The 20947-nt window shown below is 35.2% G+C and overlaps 1 protein-coding gene across 5 annotated transcripts in view; it reads left to right on the forward strand.

Moving 5' to 3' along the window:
* msi (RNA-binding protein musashi) overlaps positions 1-20947 on the forward strand; it is a 149290-nt gene that overhangs the window by 32520 nt on the left and 95823 nt on the right. The gene's annotated exons all lie outside the window — the stretch shown is intronic.

Genomic DNA, 20947 nt, shown 5'->3' on the forward strand with positions numbered 1-20947 from the left:
AGCTCTTCATTTTTGTTTTTTATTTAAGTAAGATTATTTTGATATTTTTATTACCCCAACTTATGTAAATTAGTTATGTCACAGTGCTTCTGGGATTTGTAACGAGATCTGTAAATACTCGTAGGCGGATTTACCTGGATTATTAATGCCAGGCACTTGCCGTAAGTGGCCTTTATAATGGCCATTTGGGTCAAAGTGAGAGTGAAATTGTGTGTGTATGTATATATTGCATGGACTTGGTTAAACTGAAGCTGGAATTCAAGTTTAAATCTGGCTGACTTCCTCAATAAAGCATACGTATAAATAAATATGAACATAAATCGTATAACGACCGTCTGGCGCCAGGCAATTAAGAGTTTAAAGTTTTGCATTTGTTTGTCAATTAGTTTCATTTATATTATTTCATCTTCTTGTGTCATTTTATTTCATAATAATTTCGAATGTGTCAAGAGTAAACAAATACATATCTAAACTATGATGAAAAGAATAATAAAAGGCTTTTCAATAGTTCTTTTTCAAGGTACACGTGTCTCCGACGGTTTTGCCCAATTATGCGTAGCACAGACAAAATAATTAAAATCATAATTAAGCTAATTACGCTCACATTTAATGTCACCGCGGCACAATTAAGCACTCGGGGGCCCCAGAGACAGCGCCCAGCCCAGAGACTGCAGCCTCAAGAATTTTACAAGCCAAAAAAATACGATGTACATTTTCCATTATTATACCCTGTACTTATTAATGAGGTATGCAAGACTTGTGGTAATGCTTGCAACAGTATAAAAGTGGAGAACTTTGCGTGCAACTAAAGATCACATTTCTCCACATTTATTTTATATGTTTTTGTACAGGGTATCTTGAACGTGAGCACACTTAACTCTGTGCTTATTACAGCGACCGCTGCATAATACTGACACTGACATAATGAAGAAAATGGGGAAAAAATTAAAAGGCAAAACAAAAAAAAAAACGATAAATAAAAAATAAAAATAAAATATTTGCGCTCCGCGTAGGCAAGAAAAAACCCAAAAAAAAGTAAACTCGAACGATGAATGGTTCTTCCCAGCACCCCCCTTCCCACATGCTCACCCCCTACCCCTACCCATCCCCCGCAGACCCAGCAATTTGTTTGACTTGTCAGTGTCAGCTCTCTAAAATGCGGCGACGTGTTCCGTCTGTTTATATAGCGCCCGAGTCTCCGACGGATTTCAATATTTTTCGGTACGCTTTCTTCGAGTGCAAGTTCAGTCAGTTCTCAATAGCATTAGCTTGTGGGTCGTCCCCTTCGTTTGGCCCTGCTCTCCCGAATATGTCTGAGTGTTGCGTATGCTTTTTCTCGTATATATAAATGAAACACGCCTTTCTTGTCATTTATTACTGTCACTTTAAATCCAATCAGCGCTTTGTCTATGTTCCGCGGCTGCTGAGAGCATTTCTTTACTTATTTTTTGTTTCGTTGGTTCTCCCACCAAAAAACACAATAATACATAATACTTCATATCCGCCGGTCGGCGTGCTGATAATTTTCATTTAAATAAGAAAAACAATGTTGCGTTAAAAAAAAAATTGGTATTTATTCAAGGCAAGCCCCCGACGAACATTATTGGAAAGCCTTATGACAGAAAGCTGACAGGCCAGATTGTTGGACAGCAGAGATGCTTGCTGGGAGTCCACTGCCAAGCTATATGGCATATATCGCTAGCAGAGTCTGTTTAAGCTAAGAATGTAGCTATTAGCTTTAAATTATATTCAAGATTAATCTAAAATCGTAATGACACTTGCGGAAGAGACAAATGATCGCTTCAAAGTTCCGTCGCCTCCCTCTTATCAATATTGATAAATCCCATCTACATTTTTAATGCTCTTAAGTTTCAAAGACACAAATATATTTACTTTAAGCACTTAAAGCTTTAATTGAACCTCAGAATCTCTCTCTCTTTTCTTAAAAACATCTTTAACTTGATCTACATTTTTATTGAGAGCTTTTTATTAGAATCGTTTTCAAAAGCTGTATTCTACTAGCATATTCAACCAGATACGCTGGATCGAGCTTTGAGCTTTAAGTTACTCGTAAGGGGTTTTTCACGTTCTAAAGTTCTTTTTTTAAGTTTAGAACTGCTTCAGAGTTCCTACATTTAGTTTAAAACTGCTTCACAGACACAAATCGCACTGAAAGCTTTCATTGAACCTCAGAATCTCTTTCTCTCTCTATCTCTCTTTTCTTTAATATTTATCGCATTGAGTAAATAATAGATTAAATAAAACTCAATGTATTAATCATAAACTTTAATGACATATTCATTTAGAGCTAGGAACAGTATCATATAGAAATGCTCATTAATGTAAAAGCTTTACATTTAATCGTACTACAAGCTTTGAATTAAGCTCTTAAACTGTGTGTATATCTATTAACTCTGTGGATAGCTTTGAGCTCATGTGAAAATTTCATTGGGACCTAATATTAATACTATATTATAACATTCAACAGCTCTTGAAATTGAAAGCTGCTTAAAATGCAGAGCACAGGTTCAACTCAAGTGCGTTTTAAAATCTAATTAAACTTTCAATCATGCATCTTAAAGGAGTGCAACAAATCAAATCGAAACTTCCGCATTAATTAGCATCCAACTAGACAAATTCATCCGCTTAAATGCTTTAGCTGTAATCATTTATGCGCGTGCCTGCCTGCTCTGTGTGTGTGTGTGTGTGATCCAATGAAGGGCAAGGGGGTTGGGGTTAAATAGACGACAATAGTATTATATTGCCGGCCCGCATATTAATCAAGGTGCTAACACCCCCGCCCCCTCCCCCAGAGTGCGTAAGTAATGTCGATGTGTGTTTGTGCGTTACGATTACAAATTGACGCGTGTGCTGAGAGAGCCTGCTTCCAGCTAAACCCAAAAAAATATTCTCCGACTATAAACTAGTCTTCAAAACCAATTTGGGAATTGATATCGCCACGACTTACTCTCGGATTACTTGTTAGATTTAGGCTACACGAGTTTCAAGTGAAGGTATATAAATTATAAGCATATTCAACAATGTTAGCCACATATTCGCAAGATGCTGACGTTGGCCAAAAGACAGTTGACAAGTGCTCTAAAGCGCCGCAATATTAAAATGTTTATGAATTTCAAATAATAATATGTCAAGTGCCGGGAGCAATGCGAGCCCCGACACAGACACAAGCTATTTTTCAGCTACCCCCACGCTCGGTCGCCGCCTCTTGCTGTGAGGGGGAACTTGTCGTAATTAAGCTACTAGCCATAAGTTTTGCGCATTTCAAAATTTCTTTTTCTTCCATTTATTTATTTATATTTCTTTCTTTTTTTTTTTTGCCCACATCCCCGCACTTTTTTGCTCAGATTTACATTCAAATGCCATGTGATTATTCACAAGGCATTGTACGCGTGTGTCTGCGTGCGTATCTGTGTTTGTGGTTTTTTTTTTGCGCTAGGGGGCGTTTGAGTGACAGCTACAGGGGCAAATACTTATGAGAGGTAGCCTAAACACCTACTCGCAAAGTATTTACAAACTCAGCCATATACATATTGCTGTAGGTCTTTACTTCTGGCTTTTCTTTACAAGAACTTTGCTGATTCTTTTCATTGTTTTATTTTTGGGAGTTACTTTTTTATACCCTTGAGGAAGGGTAATATAATTTTGTCTCGAAATGTGTAACGCATAGAAGGACAAACATCCAAGATAATCTTACTTTGTCATTGTTGGTTGTACTTACATGTAACCTTCTTGGATTTAAAAGGAGTCATTGAGCTTTTTAATATTCCCTTGAGCTGCTTTTGGGCTAAGAAACGAATTTCATTTTTGATACTTGCTTTTTGCAACTCTCATGTTTAGTCAAATAGGTATATATGTATATATATATATATAATATATATATATTTTAAAAAGTTATACCCGATATCTAAGCTCTGCTATAAAATATCAAGAACTTTAACTTAACTTAAACTTTTATCATATCATCAAACTAAGCATCAGTTTAAACATATATTAAAACTAACGCGAATACTAAAATATATATATATATATATATATATATATATATATATATATATATATATGTATATGTATATATAATATATTCTATGCTACAACTGTAATTCTACACGAAAACTGCTCTGTTTTGGTTGGCTTTTATTTATATTTGTAAAAAGCCGCAACTAATTGACCAGGCACAAAATTATTTTTCTTTTCTTGTATGTATTTTTTGTTTGTGTTTGATTTTATGGACACTCATCTTTCATATGGCATGACATGCAATATTTTGTGGTAAAAGTTGCCTCAAAGCAGCTTAAAAGTTCCTTGACTTTTATGCCAATGTGCCGATATATAATACCTATATACCTATACATGTATATATATATATATATATATATATATATGTATAAGATTTATTCGTTCAATTACGTGCCTCAAGTGATTTTCCTTTTTCTTCTTTCTTGCCAAAAACTGAGTCATTTAAGCTTGGCATCATAATAAAGTTTTAACCTATTCCCATTTCTGGTCACATATGCAACATATTATCCACCTGCCTCTCTCTCTCTCTCTCTCTCTCTCTCTCTCTCTTTCTCTATTTTGCTCTTTATATTGTCGCGTGGGTTTTGTTATGATTTTCTGAGTTGAGTTTTCAAGTGTCTTTTGGTTCATAAACTCTTAGGTTTTTTTTTCTGGTTTAGGCCACAAACACACCCACATACACACAGGCTCACACATTCATGCATATACATTCATATCTATTTGCATTCGCATTTTTTAGATAAAATTGTAAAAGTTTTTCCTTTTAGCTACTGTCAAAGCTGCATTTTGAGCGGATGGCCTGTTCATATTGTGGGCGTAATTCAATTATTTACACACAATGCAACAGTTGAGCAGTGTTTTGGGGGAAGGAGAGAGAGGTTTGGTGAGGATATGTGGACGTGGGCGGTTGCGTATGCTGTGCGCTTTAATTGAGATGCCAACGCAAACTGGAGCTACACTTAGCGCAAAACAATTTAGAGACAGTTGGCAACAGAAAGAGAGTGAGAGAGGATAGAGCAGGAGTTGGTTATACTCCTCGTTAACAGAAAATGCATTAAAAGTAGTTGGTACAATATGTACACACATATTGGAATACTATTTTAATGGCTTTACGCGGATCCAAAAATATTGAACGGTAAAAATGTTGGCCAATTTAAGACCTCTTATCTGTATGCTATTGAACCCTAATGAGCTGCATGTGATTCAATTTGATGGCATAAATTGGTTTTTCTTATCGTAATATTAAGTACATATGTAAGTGCCAACATGTGTGAAAAGGCCGAGGGTAAACTTTGGTAATAAAAATAAGATAATTAATAATATGCACAACCCATAAAACAGCAATTCGTTTATATATATATATTAGCTTTTTACAGGGTGTCCAATTTGTGTTGAAAAGTCGAAAGATCGAATGTTATAAAAGCAAGCAAAAAGAAAAGCAATAGCTATTTTTTGTAGCTTAAACAGTTTGGGAATTAAAAAAAAATAAAGATGTGTGCTTTGGTTGTTATGAAAGCTAAATTGTCTGTTTCACAGTGTGTAGATTTCTTTCTACATTACCAGTGAGCCTTGTGAATTAACTAGCTTGCAATAGTGTTTTCTTCAGCAATACAAAATGTGCCCCGCACACCCACAAGTTCGAAATAACTACAACTTTATGGGTAGAGAGTTGCTCTTATAACTAATTTTAAATAATTGCCGCACATTACGCTATTATCTCAGCAGTTAGTTGCAAGGGGTTTATCCCCACCACTCTCTGAAAGAAAGCACGCCTCCACGCAGGGCGTCGATACGACTTGAACCGGGCCAAGCCAAGCCAGGCAGGGCTAGCCGAGGCTAGGCCAGGCCAGGCACGGCTACTTCTCCCTGAGTAGCTGCTGGTCGCACTTTAATTGGCATATCAGAGCATGGCGCGGCAGTAATTTTTTTCTTGGCTGTAATTTTTTTTTTGTTATTAGTTTGTTAGGCCAACAACTGGCGGGCAGCTTTCTAGCGGCAACAATGAGCGAAACGAGGGAGCCAAAAGCAACAACAATCGTAAAAACAACAACAATAGAGACACAATAACAGCACGAAAATATATAACAATTGTAGTTGAGAGGTTAATGAACTAAATGCGCAATGGGCCAAACTTATTTACAAGCAAGCCGCAGAAAAGTTTAGAAAAGAAAAATTAAATAGCAGCTACAATTAATGAGACGCTCATTACGCGTGAGTTGCTTAAGAGAATTGCGGAGCACACTGTCTAGTAGAGGGAGGGCGAGGGATTGGGGGATTGGGGGGAAATGCCCCCAATGGCTTCATTTGGCATGGTGGCGGCTTTGCGTGGGCTAACAATGATTGCTCGCATTAAAGTTATATTTTTTCATACTCAATTGCCGCTCATCAATCAATCCAATTTATAAGAAAGTATATACATATATCCAAAACTTTGGTCTACTTCGGGTACCTACATATCGGACCAGCCCAAATTGAATTTGATTAATTTGTGCATGTTTTATTTATTGCTAGAAAGGGGCGCAAGGTATTTGTACATAAATTCAAAATATTTCATACATGAAAAGTTTTTCAAATTTGTTTTGGCACATAAAAGATATTTGTCGCTAGATCTTTGCTAATATTGCTCAAAACATTTAACAAAATTGACAACGACAAGCGGCATGAAAAAAAAAACATATTTTATATACATATTATGCGACTGACCCAGTTCAAGTACCGCAAAGTTTTCTTTAGGCCAGAAATGATAGCTCATGGAAATCCAAGACAAATTGTGTGCAATAGAAAATGAAAAATGTTTATTATTATTGCACGTTGAATATGACAAATATTTAAAAATTTTTTGTAGATAATTTATGTAACTAAGATCATAGAACTTTTTTTAATACGTATTTTTTTAAATGTTTATTCAAATATGAATAACATCTAAGTACTGTAATTGAACTAGAAAATTGGCTAAAAAAGGATATATCAAGCATTATTTTTCATTAGCATAAGTTTTTAGTTTAATTGATTTTATAATTAATAATATATTTTTTAAAAATATATTTTTTGAACTTTCGAATATTTTACTCGATTTCTTCTACATATCTCCCATACTTTCTTATTTCAACTGCAGTATGTTAACATAGTCGATCTTTACAAAAGTCAAAAACATATTTCTCGCTATTTATTCTAAATTTAAAGACCAAACCAAACCGTGGTGTAAAATGTTGTGCTACATTGAATTGGACTTGTAATTGCTTTTTAATTTATTTTTCTTATTTATTGGCTTGCATTGCGCGGTGATAAAAATGTTGAAAATTGTCATGCTCGGGCGTGTATTTGCACATTTCCGTTGGCATTTTGAATACCCCTCGGCTCTATATGAAATATATATATATTTATATATTTGGTTGTGCATGCGAGAATTGAATGCGTAAATCAAACGGGGGGCGCCTGTATAATTTTAATGCACTTGAGAATTGCATTTTAAAAATGTTCAATATGGCAAATAACAAAGTGAGCGACAGATTTATATATATATACATAGGGAGTATATATATCTATATTCTTGAACTGCTTTTGCTGCACACCGCATTAAGCTGATAAATTTGCATATGGACTTTTAAGCAGCTTGAAAGTATTGCAGTACTCTACACTTGGTCTTGCATCCACATTCACATGAGCGACTGAGAATCGAGAGATTATGCGGAACTTAACCAAATTGCGACTCAAGTAAACAAAATAAACAATGCGTAAGGGAGAGAGAGAGAGAGAACTAAACGAATGATAACATTTGATGGACTGAGAGAAGCCAAAGTCTTTGCTATTGAAATTGATTTGGATAAATAAACAAAGGAATATTTCATTTCCAAAAGGCGACTCTAGATTCGTGCAACGTCTTCGTTTATGGTAATCAAATACGCGCAAATAAACAAAATTTTGATTAAATGACTGGGGGTATATGCAAACATTTATGGTCTGCGAAATTGGATTGATTTTACGATTTTGATAGTTTATGAGCCTTATTCAGGTGCAGAGAAAGCACACAAAAGTAACGCATAAATCTGAAAACAAGCAGCTCTTGATGAAATCCATCTGCTCTTGATATATTTCAAATAATGGGAAGTCCCTAAGCAGAAAGATTTCATAACTGAAAGGCTTGCAATAAATAGTTTTCAGTCTCACTTTGAATTTCTTTATAAACAAAGATTTTCACTTATCATTGATTCAATTATTATCTCTTTCTCGCTCATTTTTAACCAAACCCATTACATCTCTAAACTTTGTGGCACAACTTGGTGCAGGCGACAAATGGAACTGTGACGAAACAATTTCATTTCATTTATGTCAAGTGCAAAGTAGAGTATATGTAAAATGCATGTACAACTGTATAATATATGTAGCCAGCACTTACATTAGTGCAAACACACACACACACAACCACAATTGTCTATTTATCACAAAACTGCTCTCGACTGCTTTGAGCGACGACTTTCAGTAGAGAGACTGACTGTCAGGAATTTATATTATCGATAGGTTATAAATTGAAGACAATGAAATCAATTGATTGGCATTTGTGAGCCGCTGAGCCCCACCCCGCCCACTTCCCGTTTTCATTCTGTGTGTGTGTGTGTGTGTGTGTTGTCTAGCACATGCAATACTTTGACCCCATTTGTTGCTTACGTAAAACCCGCTTTAAACGTCGCACACTCAAGATCCGATGATAATTACGCGTTAAATATCTCAATTTTCTTTCAGTTCACAACTGACCGGTTTCCTAGAACCAATTACAAAATTGCAAAAGTGTTTAAGCAAAAAAATATTCCCTACGATTGCAAACATATGATTTTTAATGTAGCCATAAAAGCTCAATATGATACTTTTACTTTTCACTTAGCAACATTTTATAATTTTGTTGTATCCATCTGACTAATTTCTGAGAGGTTTTATTTATTTATTTATTTCTATGTGCATGTATTTTTATTTTCATTATATATTTTTTATTTGAAAATGTTATATTATATCATCAATCAATCTTTTTACATATTTTTTTGCTATAATTTTATACTTATATTTTTGTCATATATTTTATTTTTAGTAGTGTTTTTTTTTATATATTTTTATATTTTATATTTTTATTTTTTTATTTCATACTTATTGGTATTTTTTTTTTCTGTATTTTTCTTTATCTTAATATCAAATTTTTCATTGTTTTATGTTTTTTAATATTTTATAATTTTCTATGTTTTATATTTATCTATATACACGTATATTTATGTACTTTATTTTTAATCGTTAGTTTTTATTTTAGTTTTATAAAAAATAAGTTTATCTAGAGTCTTTTAATTATTTAAATTTATTTTGTTGATTTATCTTTTCAATGTTGTTAAATGCGGATTTATATTTGATTTTGGCAGCCTTTTTGCCTCTGTGATTTGTCACCTACGCCATTTACATTTTTTGGCTAGGTTGGTGCTAAAAGTTGTGCAAAATGTTTGCCAACTACAACATTTTATGGCATTTAATTTTGTCATAAGCGTAAATAGTTTTTGTGTGTATTTGAGTTTGTGTGTGCGTGCGTGTGTATCTGTATCTAAAAATGTATTTCGCTTGAAGGCTGACTGCGCCCAGCTTGACGTCTTTGATGCCAGCCGACTGATACACAAATGCAATTATTTTGATGGTAATTTCTCAAAATGTTTTAAGCTATTTGCATTTTAATTGACAAATTTGATTAAACTCTTTGCAAAGTACAAAATTCAATTGGATCAATATTGTCGAAAGAGGTCAAGAGCTTTTTGATTTCATGACGTTTGATTCCTTTAATTTAAAACTTACAACTTTGACTTTGGGCACTTTAATCCGGTTTGATTTATTTTTAAAATCAATTTACACTCGGATTAGATTTTTTATTTTAATATTGTGTCTCGTAGCTCCCTTTTCATCACCATCATACGTAAGATATACCAAAATCTTATTTTTCTTCGCCCACTTGCTCTCGAATTTTGAATTTCGTGTCATCCATTTTCATGTATTAATATTTTGAATTTTCTGAACTCGCCCTCGCACTCGCCGTGCTGTTCTCATGTTCTACTTTGACATGTAAGTACTAAATCTTTATTTTCTATTACTAACAACTGCCCAATTTCGTACACGTAGATCCTTGAGTGTCACTTTTAATCATGGCCAGCTCTCGTAGCAATCTACTATTGTCCGAATAAACCACTGAAAGTTTGTCAAGCCGCACAGAAGTATTGACTATAGTCACAGATAGCTATCTGTGAGTACTTAAGAACATTTCCCATCCACTTGGGAGCAGACACAACAGCGCACAGCTGAAAGACTAGATAACAAAAATTGTCCATCATTGGCAGCAAATGCGGACAAAAATTGACTTTTCTAGTTTATCATTTTTTCGCTTTTTTTTTTTTTTCGTAGGCCACAGAAAACAGCTTCGCTTGATTGCCAGGCTGTTTGGCTGCTTGGCTGGCATGTCAAATGCAATGAACTCCGAACACATTTCTCATTTTGTAGATATAGATAAGTTGTAATCAAGTATCACGAACTTGGGCGCAAGGCGACCCAAAGTCGCCACGTTTTAGATCGGCGGGAGGGTTATGAAGACTTCACGTTCTAGCATTGTCTGGCATTATATACAAATTGAGTATCTAAACAACCGTAAAAATTCGATGAACATGCAATGGCCAAGCCCCAGCAAATAAATGCAACTGGGAGACCGCAAGAAATTGTTGCCAACAAATATGATATGCTAAATAAATATATCTATGGAAATGTATCTCGTGGATAAATAAACTTTACCAGGCGACTGTCAACTGTCTGCCAAAGCGTTTTGCATGACAGTTGTATAGCATATACCTATAGAAATTCAATGCATATACATATATATTGCCTGGCTGTAGTTGGTTGGTCTTGGTTAGCGAGGTTAGTGGTTATAGATTGATTTGTACAGTTTGTTCTACTGAAGGTAGTTCGTGTTTCGAGCAATCAATTAAGCTCGATGTAGAGCACGTCTAGAGTCTTTTTAAGGGTCTTTCGTGTCTGTCTTATTATTAATTTGTGTGGAAACAGTTGCCTAGCTGAATTAGAATGCACTTCTTGTATATAGCTGTCGTGAGAAGCGCAGTAAGAGGGACGTTCATATGTTTCATTGTCTTCTTTTTAAATTGGGTACGTTCTTGATTATTTTCTAGAGCAATAATTATAACCTTATTCTAATCAAAAAACTAGCTGCACTTATTTCCTAGGCCTGTCAATTATATATTATGAGCATCACATAGGGAGGTAATTACAGAATGCAAACTGTGTTTATATATATATATATCACAGATACAATCTTTGAATATTTTTGATTGGCAATAAATATTTTATTTTATTTTTTATTATGGTTGGCTCCTCTACCCTATCAATGTTTAACCCTATTTAATTTTTTTTAAAAACATTTTTACCTTAAATCACGTAAATTGTTACAGTTAGTTCGTTAGTTTTCAGCTTTGTCAACTATTCCTATTCATCGACTTATTCATAAACAAAATTCATTGCAAACTTTTCCATTTTTCGACGCTGACGTAAATTCTATCCAAATAGTTTTCAGTTTTTTTCACTTAAAGTTTACCTGCAAAATGTGGAAGACTGGTCGGTAACGGGCGATCGGAGTTAAACGGGGTATATCCAAAAAAGCTGTAACACGACAAATGCGCTTTTTGAGGTTGGGGGCTTCTTCCAAAAGTTTTGCTGCTCAAGTCGATACCACAACCGCAGTGAAGTCGTCATATCTACATTTTTGTATTATCTGGCGTTTTTTGTTTACATACACATATTTTATTTGGTTTTTATATGTGCTTTATTTTTTCTGGTGGCCTGCAACGACCGGATGCATAAATAAGTGACAACCGGCCGTTGGCAATGTTGCTTTTTGTGAATTTCCGGCGTTAGTCCATGAAAAAAAAAAACTCGCTCAGCTTTCAGTTCGATTTTTCTCAGTCGTCAGTTTTTGTTTTAAATGTTTGCTGTTGGTCAATTCGTAGATTAACGAAGGTTTTATGTAAATCACAAAAATTGACCCTGAACTTGTCAGTGTGTGTGCGTGTCTTTTTGTGTGCGAGCGCGATTTACTATTTTAAGGTCATCTGATGAGAATTGCGGAGGAGGGCGTTGCCTGTTGTCTAATAGCCTGCTGCTGCATTTTGCATTAAATGGAAGTGGAATATAAAATATTTTATTATTTAGAGAAATGTGAGGAAAACATAAATATTTTGGCCTTAAATATATCTTATGCCCCAGAGCTCTATGAAACATTTTTATCAAATTATTTACCGCTTGTTTCACATTGTAATTTCGATTACTTTGCCGTAAGTGACAGCTCATTGCGCTCTAAGTTCATAAAGTAAAGCTCATAAACTATAAAGACTTCTGTCTGGATTTCGGTTTCTAATCATAATTGAAATCTTCTTAAGTATTATGCAATAAGATTGCCTAAAGCCCGCAGCACTATAAATCAAAGCATGACCAAAATTCGTTGGATTATTTCATGTTGCCGCTCAAGTACTCAAGTACCCGCACATAAAGTCACCCGCTCTTTGGGGCCACTGCTCCCAGCCACTAGGCCCCGCTTCCCCTCCTTTTGCCATGCTCCATAAAACACGGCGCTCACAATGCACACCCAAGAGTTGTAAGTAAAAACCAGTTTTGTCTGTGTTTCAGCCTAAAAGACAATAGAATTTGGTTGAGTGCCTTGTGGTTTTAGTATTTTTGTTTAGTTTATTGTATTTTTCTAGTATATATTTGAGAGAAAAATAATATAAAGGAAAAATTTGAGTTTGCGTTGCACGGTTTTTTTTTTGGGTGTGAGTCGGATTTGTAAATTGCATTCATGTGATATGCTTCATTGGCATAGCGCAATATACATATATTTTGTGCGCTGCGAATCATTGATAAATATGGCATAAATCAAATGGATTTTTAGCCAAGTTGCTGCCAAGTGTTGCATCAATACTGCAAAATGCAATTAGTTCGGCTCCAATTGAGAAAATTGCGTACATTTTTGACAATTTTGAGGCAGCTGCCTTTGGCCATCGATGCCACGCAGCAGTTGCATTCCTCCCATCCCAACTATTGCACCCACATTTCGCTGCTAATGGGCAGACGCTTAAAATTTCACTCACACAACGTGAGCTACAAAATAATCGAGGCAGCATCCAATTAAACTACTCAACCGCAACAACACCGAGATGCAAGCAGCAGCAGCAGCAGCAGCGGCAGCCCCACTCAACAAGTTTCACTTTCACATAATTGCTAAATAATTAGCCCCAGCGCCCAAAATGCAGACTCAGTTTTGGTTGTGCAGTGTAGTCCAGCAGCATCAGCAGCTGCCCAGTTGCTTTTAGTTGCCAGCTGCCAGCTGCCAGCTGCCAGCTTGTTGGCAACCAGGACTGTTATGCTCCAAACAAGTTTGCCAGCAATCGTATGTGTGCGAGTGTGCGCTGGTGTGTGAAAGTGAAAAATGCATTGGGTCCACACGACACTAAACAATGCTCCACAAAGCTGGCTAACATGAAACCCGCAAGACGCTAAATGCTCAGCTTATTGGGCCAAACACTTGAGGTGAAAAAACTAACTGGTTTGTTGATTATAAATGAATGTTTTGATATGATATGGCATGATAAACGTATTAATAAAGCTATTGTACTATAAATAAAAGTCTGTGATATGATATCAGATGATTAACTTAAGCATATAATATTTTAATTTTTCTAACATATTCTATTCGATTCTTAAAATCGTATTCGTTTAGCTCAAACAATAGACTAAACAAAGGCATCAATTGGCAATAAACAGTAAAAGATAAAGGAAGATTGTAAACAATTGGAAAACTATTCCGATTGCATTTATAAGCAATGGAATTTAAGTTAAGTAAAAAAACCTGTAATAGAATTACTTGGAAAGTGAGTCGCGCTAACTTCAACTTGGTTTGTTTTTGGGAATGCATCTTTCTAGGGATATGCCATGGAATATGTATATTTACCTTGACTTTCCCGATATATTTTTCAAATAAATGCTTACATGTTACATTTTCCTTAGGGGAAAATCCTGATTTTCCTTTAATCAATTTTAAAACTGTTGAATTTAAATGATCGAACCACTTGGCAATCCAATAAAAACCCTTACCTTGTATTTACATAAGATAAAATGAAATAGCTCAACTTTTGCAGGAAATTTCCTCTGCTCTGTTTCATTCACCACAGTTGTATTCTTTTTGTACGTTTCCATAGTGCAAATTTCCCAACAATGGACATTTTCTTAATTCTGTTTGCGCTCGCAATTACTTTTCCTACTTGGAGACCATCAAATTTGATGGCTCCCCAAAGGGAGCTCAGAGAATTGTTTGTCTCCTGGCTGGTCAGCCGGCTTTAGCATACTCTGTACTGGCTTTAATTAGAGCTGCTGCCGTACACAGTGCCACTCGAAACAACATCTCTCTCAGGCCATTATCATTTCATTAACATAGACATAAAAGCCCCTTCTTGTGCCCCCTTATTTCCTTTCCTCTCTTCCACTCGCTCTCTCTCACTTTTGTGCAGTGTGTGTATTTTAATGAGTACACGTGTTGCGGCTATAAACAAAGAAATTGGTAACCGTCGGCCGCCAAAAACTCAGCTAGCGTGGAAAACACAGTGCCCAAAACAAAAGCCAACAATTTTCTTGCTTTTTCCCATTTTTATTTTGTTTTTATTTTTGCCAAACAAAAGTTTAAACCAGGGTATGTTTAATGCATAAATTGTGCCGATTTATATTTGTGGTACATTGAGAGAAAAGTTGTTAACGTTTTGTAGGCAACTGTGACACAACTGTTCCTTGTATTAATTTAAAAATATATACTGGATATACTGTTTTTATTATATCATATAAAATATATCGTTTCATCGATGTGATGTGATGTTTAAGGCAGAACATTTACTTTCCAAATTGCATTCTACTGTTATAATTATATAAATATAAACTTTTATTTTATAATTTGTGGGATTTTAAAAAGGTTAGCGACATAATTCCGGAATTTTTAAGAGATACATAGATATAAATAGAACTCCGTCGTTGTTCATGGCGAGTTAATGTTAATGTTTTAGAGTGACATAACTTCGCCGATCTAAAAACAACATAATCCAATCTATGTTCACCCCATTTTATTCAAAGCATAAATCAAATTTAATCTAGAAAATATATATTCACGCTTCGAGTTTATTTATTTATTTTTGCACTTGGATCATTTCATGTGGACTTAACTTTCCAGTCAAAATACACCTTTCTCTATATGATTCTAATTTCCAATGGCTTACTTAAACAACTTAGTTTTCAAATCGAGTCTTCTAGTTACATAAGTCTGTTCTATACATGGCTTTCACTTACAATTTTGGCCATATACCCTGTGTTTTTGGCGTTTCTCTGTTTGCTGGGGGTTCTGTGCGAAAAAAAAAAATAATTTTTATGCGAAATTACGTGACACCAAAGCTGCCAACGTAGCCACGTGCTTGACAATTTCCGACATATCGACAGTTGCAGCAGCAATGAGACAGCCAGCTCCTTCCCCCACAAACGCCGTCGCTACTCCCTTGCTTTAGACTGGAAGTGTGAATAAAATGTAATCCGCCAAATGCGTGTGGTTGGTAGAATGCAAAAAAGATGAAAAATAGACCCTGATATATATTCGTATAAAACTTATAACTAACTGTTTCGAGCTGTGCTACGGTAGCTTACGAAAAAAAATAAAAAAACAACAACAATAACAGCTGTGTGAGTTTGTTGATTTTCATTTTCAGCACAACTGGGCGTCGGGCACGCCCACTGTGCTCGGCTCTACTCTGGTTTTTCGCATTGATTGCGTTACAATTTCAGGTTTTTTTTAGTTCTCTCTTATTCGAACTTCTACTTGGATACTTTTTGTGTTGAGGTTTTTTTTTTACCGGCTGCCACAAAACGTGTCCGTTGGGTTTGTTGTTGTTGCTGCTGCTGTTGCTGTCTGCCACAGCGTTGGAGTTGATTTTTATCTATATCTCCGGTCGTTGGTTCAGGCATTATACGACTAAAGTTGGCTCTGGTTTTGGTTTGGTCTGGCTTTGCTTTTGGCCTGACTTAAATGCTGTTGCTGCCTGCCTGCCTGCCTGCCTGCCGGACGCCTGCCAACCTGGCTGGGCGTCATTTAACCGGTTTCTGCTCTTGGCTCTCATTTCGTTTCGTTTTCATTTCGATTTACGAGCGCAAAAATTAAAAACCAAATGTGAATAGAGCTCAGATAAAAACTGCTCTCAATTGGCATTGTTGTTGTTCTTGCTGCTGTTGCTGTTAGCCTCCCAAGTCAGAGATCTTGAAAGGTTTGACTTGTGGTTAGCGGCGATTGAAAGTTATTTGCATGCCACTAAAACACAACTAGATCTTGTAGACTTATGGCTTTTCAATATACACATATACATACATATTTTATTTTTAATTGTTCAACTTTTCATTGTGCATATTGTTTTTAATGGCAAAAGAAATCAGTTTTAATTTTTATCACAACAGTTCATAAAATGGCTCTATTAAGTTTATTTCAGCTCAGCGGCAGCAATCAAAAAAAAAAAAAAAAAAAAAAAAAAAAAAAAAAAAAAAAACCAACTGCAAATCTGCGAATCGCTTCATTTCATTATACAGTTATATATAAAAACAATAAAAAAAAGTGAGGGGGAATGGCATTTAAACTGGCTCGCTGTAAATGGTTTTTGGTTTATTTGCCATGCATTGTCTTTATTTGGCTGGAAATAATGGTGAATTAAATAAATTATTGCCATAGTCTGTACAACATAAAACTGACTTTCATTTCCTGAAAAGTTGACGCACTAATGTGTGGGAGATCGTTTTTTTTTTGTTTTATAGAGCCGACAGTTAACGGTAGCCCATAAGCTGTCTGGAGTTCTTTATTGTTATTGAGAAAAAATATATATGTATATATATATGAATATACTAGACTACATTTTTTGTATGAAAAGAAACAAACAGAATATTTATATCCATATAAATCGGAGTATAATAAACATAGAAAGGTTCTTTTTCACTTCACCTAAATAATCTTAACAGTTTAACAGCTCATCTCCAAATCTGTTGCCAGTGAAGCATTTACCAATGCAGAATAACCGTGAGCTTAGCTTATCAGGTTGCAATAACAATTCCATATATACATTTCTGTTTTCTTGGGCTAAAGCCTTGTAAACCTTGTTGTGCCTGCAGCTGTATTCACAATATTTTTGTTATTTTTTGGGACAATTTTTGACCTTTTTGTAGTTAGTTGTTGTGCTGTCAACCATTAAAAATAAATAGTGTTTGTGTTTTTTCTTAACTGAAACAAAAGACCTTCGCTGGGATGATGACACACCCACAAAAGCCGCGCACGAAAGCCAACCTTCGACCAATATATCGAATAAAGGTTAACTAATATAAACATTATTTGTAAAATATGTTAACTAAAATAAAACATAATGTTAAATGTCTTAAAATGCAGATTTTCGTTGATTTTGCTATTTTGATTTCAATTTATTATTTGCTTATAATTTTCATGTTATTTGAAATATGTTTTGTTTTTGTTTGGTCAATATTTTTTGTTGTGGTTGTGCCTTTTGGTTTTATTTTATTTCTTTTGGCCTTTGTTGGTTTTTTTGATGCATCATTTAATGGGTCAACATTTTCGAGCCGTTTGAAATCAGCTGAGTAAGTATTTAGCCAAGGCGCGATAGCAACTACCAGTTATTTATAGAAAATTAGATTAATTGTACAGATTTGTTATAAAACTAATTTGGCCGAAAGCAAAATAAATTTAATAACTGCTCTTGGCGCTTAAGGCGCATTGAATAAATACCCGAGAACTGGTTCATTGAGCAGCTGCAGATGAAAACCCTTCATAATTAATAATAGAAATGGATTCAAGTGGAAAAATTACCAATCGTGACTTGACTGAATGCGCAAAAGAGCAAACGGATTGCTATTTTTGTGCATTCTCTCTGAAAAGCCCACGCAGAGCTCGCAGCAGCTGCTCTTAAAAAAGGGGTAAAACCTGCTTTTGACAAGCTACATAAAAATTGATTTTCACATAGAGTCAAGAGCAACAAAAAAAAAAAAAGAAAATAATATCGCCAGGGCAAATGTCAAAGGGGGCGTATACGTAACAGTTGGCATACGTGAAAGTAAGAGCGTGAGCGCAACAAAATCAATCGGAACGTGAAAAATATAGCAGGCTTTAGAATTTTCCTTTGAGGCTTTTCAGGCTAGCCCCAGCGCAATATTTCATCAATATGCAAAGCAACTTTGACGTAAGATCTTATATACACTTTATATAGCAAATATATATCTTGCTGATGTTTTTTCTTCTTCTTCTTCTATTTTTTCTTTGATTCCTTGGGCCTCAACGAGGCCAACAAATCTCACCTGAACTGCCATAAAAATTGCGGCTGTGCCTGCAGTCAAATTAGAAAACTGTGCCACAGCCCACAAAAATTATGAGGCACATTGGGACACAGCCGCTGCCAAACAGCATGAAATTAAAAACAGACTTTTTGGCGACTTGTTGTTGCTGCTGTTGTGGCCTGCTTTTTGCATAACACAAAATCAATTACAATTTTAATTAAATATGCAAAGCTCAGCAAAATGCAGAGGAAGAAGTAGCAAAAGGGCAAGAGGCAGAACTCAATCAGCTAAATGTCTCAGGTGAGAATGCCTAAGCTTTGGGCAAAAGCAAAAGCAGCAGTTACGAAAAAAATATAGGAGAAAAAGGGGTTGTCAGATTTTAGTGGGGCTAGGCTATAAAAATGCCATCAAGCAGACACCTTTGATGCCCATTTTAGCCTTGGGAAATATAAATCAATTGTTAATATAAGGTACCTGAAAAATATATGGGAAAGCTAAAGTAAAATATATAAATATGAAATTAGACTTCGGAGTAGAAGTAAAACATAACTGTCAAAAATAAATGGAATGGATCCGGCTGAGCATATGTTTATAGGTTATAGATAAATAAATCTCTCAGAATACATAAATATCAATTAAAGGTGTATTATTAATTAATATATATCTGAAACACAATTAAAGATTTTTGTTTTTTATTTTTTGCATAAATTCAAGTCGTACATCCTTTATAAGCAGTATATGAGAGCGCCTTCCTTGTGACATCCATCAGTTAAGCCTGCCCTGTAAATAAGCTGCCTGGTCATGAACAATTATTATGCAAAATTTATTTATTTATAAAGCTTTTAAATGCAAAATTCTTAATTAAATTGATGTGCCAGGCTTGTCAAGTCTAGCAGGTTATTTCTCATTACCATTTGCCTGCCTGGACACTTGCCCGAATCTCGGCCAGAGGATCTATGCAACTTTGATGAGTGAGCGGCAGCAGCAGCAGCAGTGGGAACTTAGCTAAATGGATATGCGGTTCGCAATGCAGTTGAGAAATGAAGCAGCTGCTGCCGGCTGCCAATTGCTGCTGCATTTGCATAACATTTTGATTGGTATCCAAATTTGCAAGCACTTAGCCTGCCGCTTGGCTCTTGCCATTTTGGCAGTTGGCAGCTCTTTTGACGCAACTGGCACAAGAGTCAAACGAATTGAATGAACCACGACGACTGTGGACTTCGGGTTCAGTTCTCATTTCGTTAAATGTCCAGACAGTTAATTTAGCAAAGTGCGTTGCCTTCATATCGAAACGCTTAATTAATTTTCGTGTTTATTTTCTGTTTTCATTGCAGGTATGTTGCGCCGCCTTACCAGGCTCTCTACCTCTCAGCTCTTTCCCCACACTGCAGCTGAAATGCTGCCAATATCGATTAAGGCCACATTGCGTATACGCAATGACGGCGCGTGGCATAAACACGTTTGTACATCATCTCTCTGCGTTTATTGGTTTTGACTTAGTCGCAAGCACATCATATTTCTTAAAAACTTGACAGGTTTTTCTTATAGATGCATATCAATTTTTGAAAGGTCTCAGACGACCATTTATTAAATGTATCATATATTATAGTTATATTTTCCAGTAGAATATATATAGAATCGAATGAATAAAACGGATGGAAATAGATTAGCTAACGTGGTTGCCGTTTATCCTTTTGAATAAATAAATAAATAGAAAGATAATTAGCGAGGGCTTAAAGTTGCATAGAATTAAGAGGATTCTCCACAGCTAATTTCAAATATTTTCTGCCTTTGTTAAGACTTTAAGTATAGCCTTCAAAAGAAATATATCAAATGCAGAAAATAGATTATATGGATATTTTTTTCTCCATAGTGTGCTTTTACACTATTTTCTCAATCTTAATTAAGTCCAACTCTAAAGTTTATGGATTTATGGCACTTTGAACTATTATATAATAAATTATTATCCATGCGACAGAATTCCCAGGCCAGTTTTGGGCTAAAGTCATCAATAAACTTGATTCATTTTGTGCTATGTAGGTCATTTCATTAACTTGAACGGAAAAGATAAAAAACAAAATTCCACTTCAAATGCCGTTGTTTTTCTCAACAAGATTTGAAAACTTTAAGTTTTTGTTTAAAACTCCCACGAAAAGTGTTGTTATTCTTGTGGTTTTGCTGTTGGGCAAATGTAGCCGAAGTGTAAAATTTTGTAAGCGTAGGCGACAGCATAGTTTCAAAGGGGGTTTGTGGATGCAGGGGCGCGGGCGGTGTAGACAGTGCTGAAAGCTGTGCTTTAAGCGAGATTTAAATCTTGAATTAAATTAATTAACTTGAAAATTTACTTGCTAATACCGAAATGTCATTAGGAAATTATAACTGAAATTGGAGTTGAAAATTAATGATAAATCTGGTTAAATTGTGGTCTCATTAGCATCTGAATACTTTATACCCTATACAAATGAAAATAGGTTAAAAAGGGTGT

The sequence above is a fragment of the Drosophila virilis genome, chromosome 2 (assembly GCF_030788295.1).
Source record: "Drosophila virilis strain 15010-1051.87 chromosome 2, Dvir_AGI_RSII-ME, whole genome shotgun sequence".
Taxonomy (NCBI): domain Eukaryota; kingdom Metazoa; phylum Arthropoda; class Insecta; order Diptera; family Drosophilidae; genus Drosophila; species Drosophila virilis.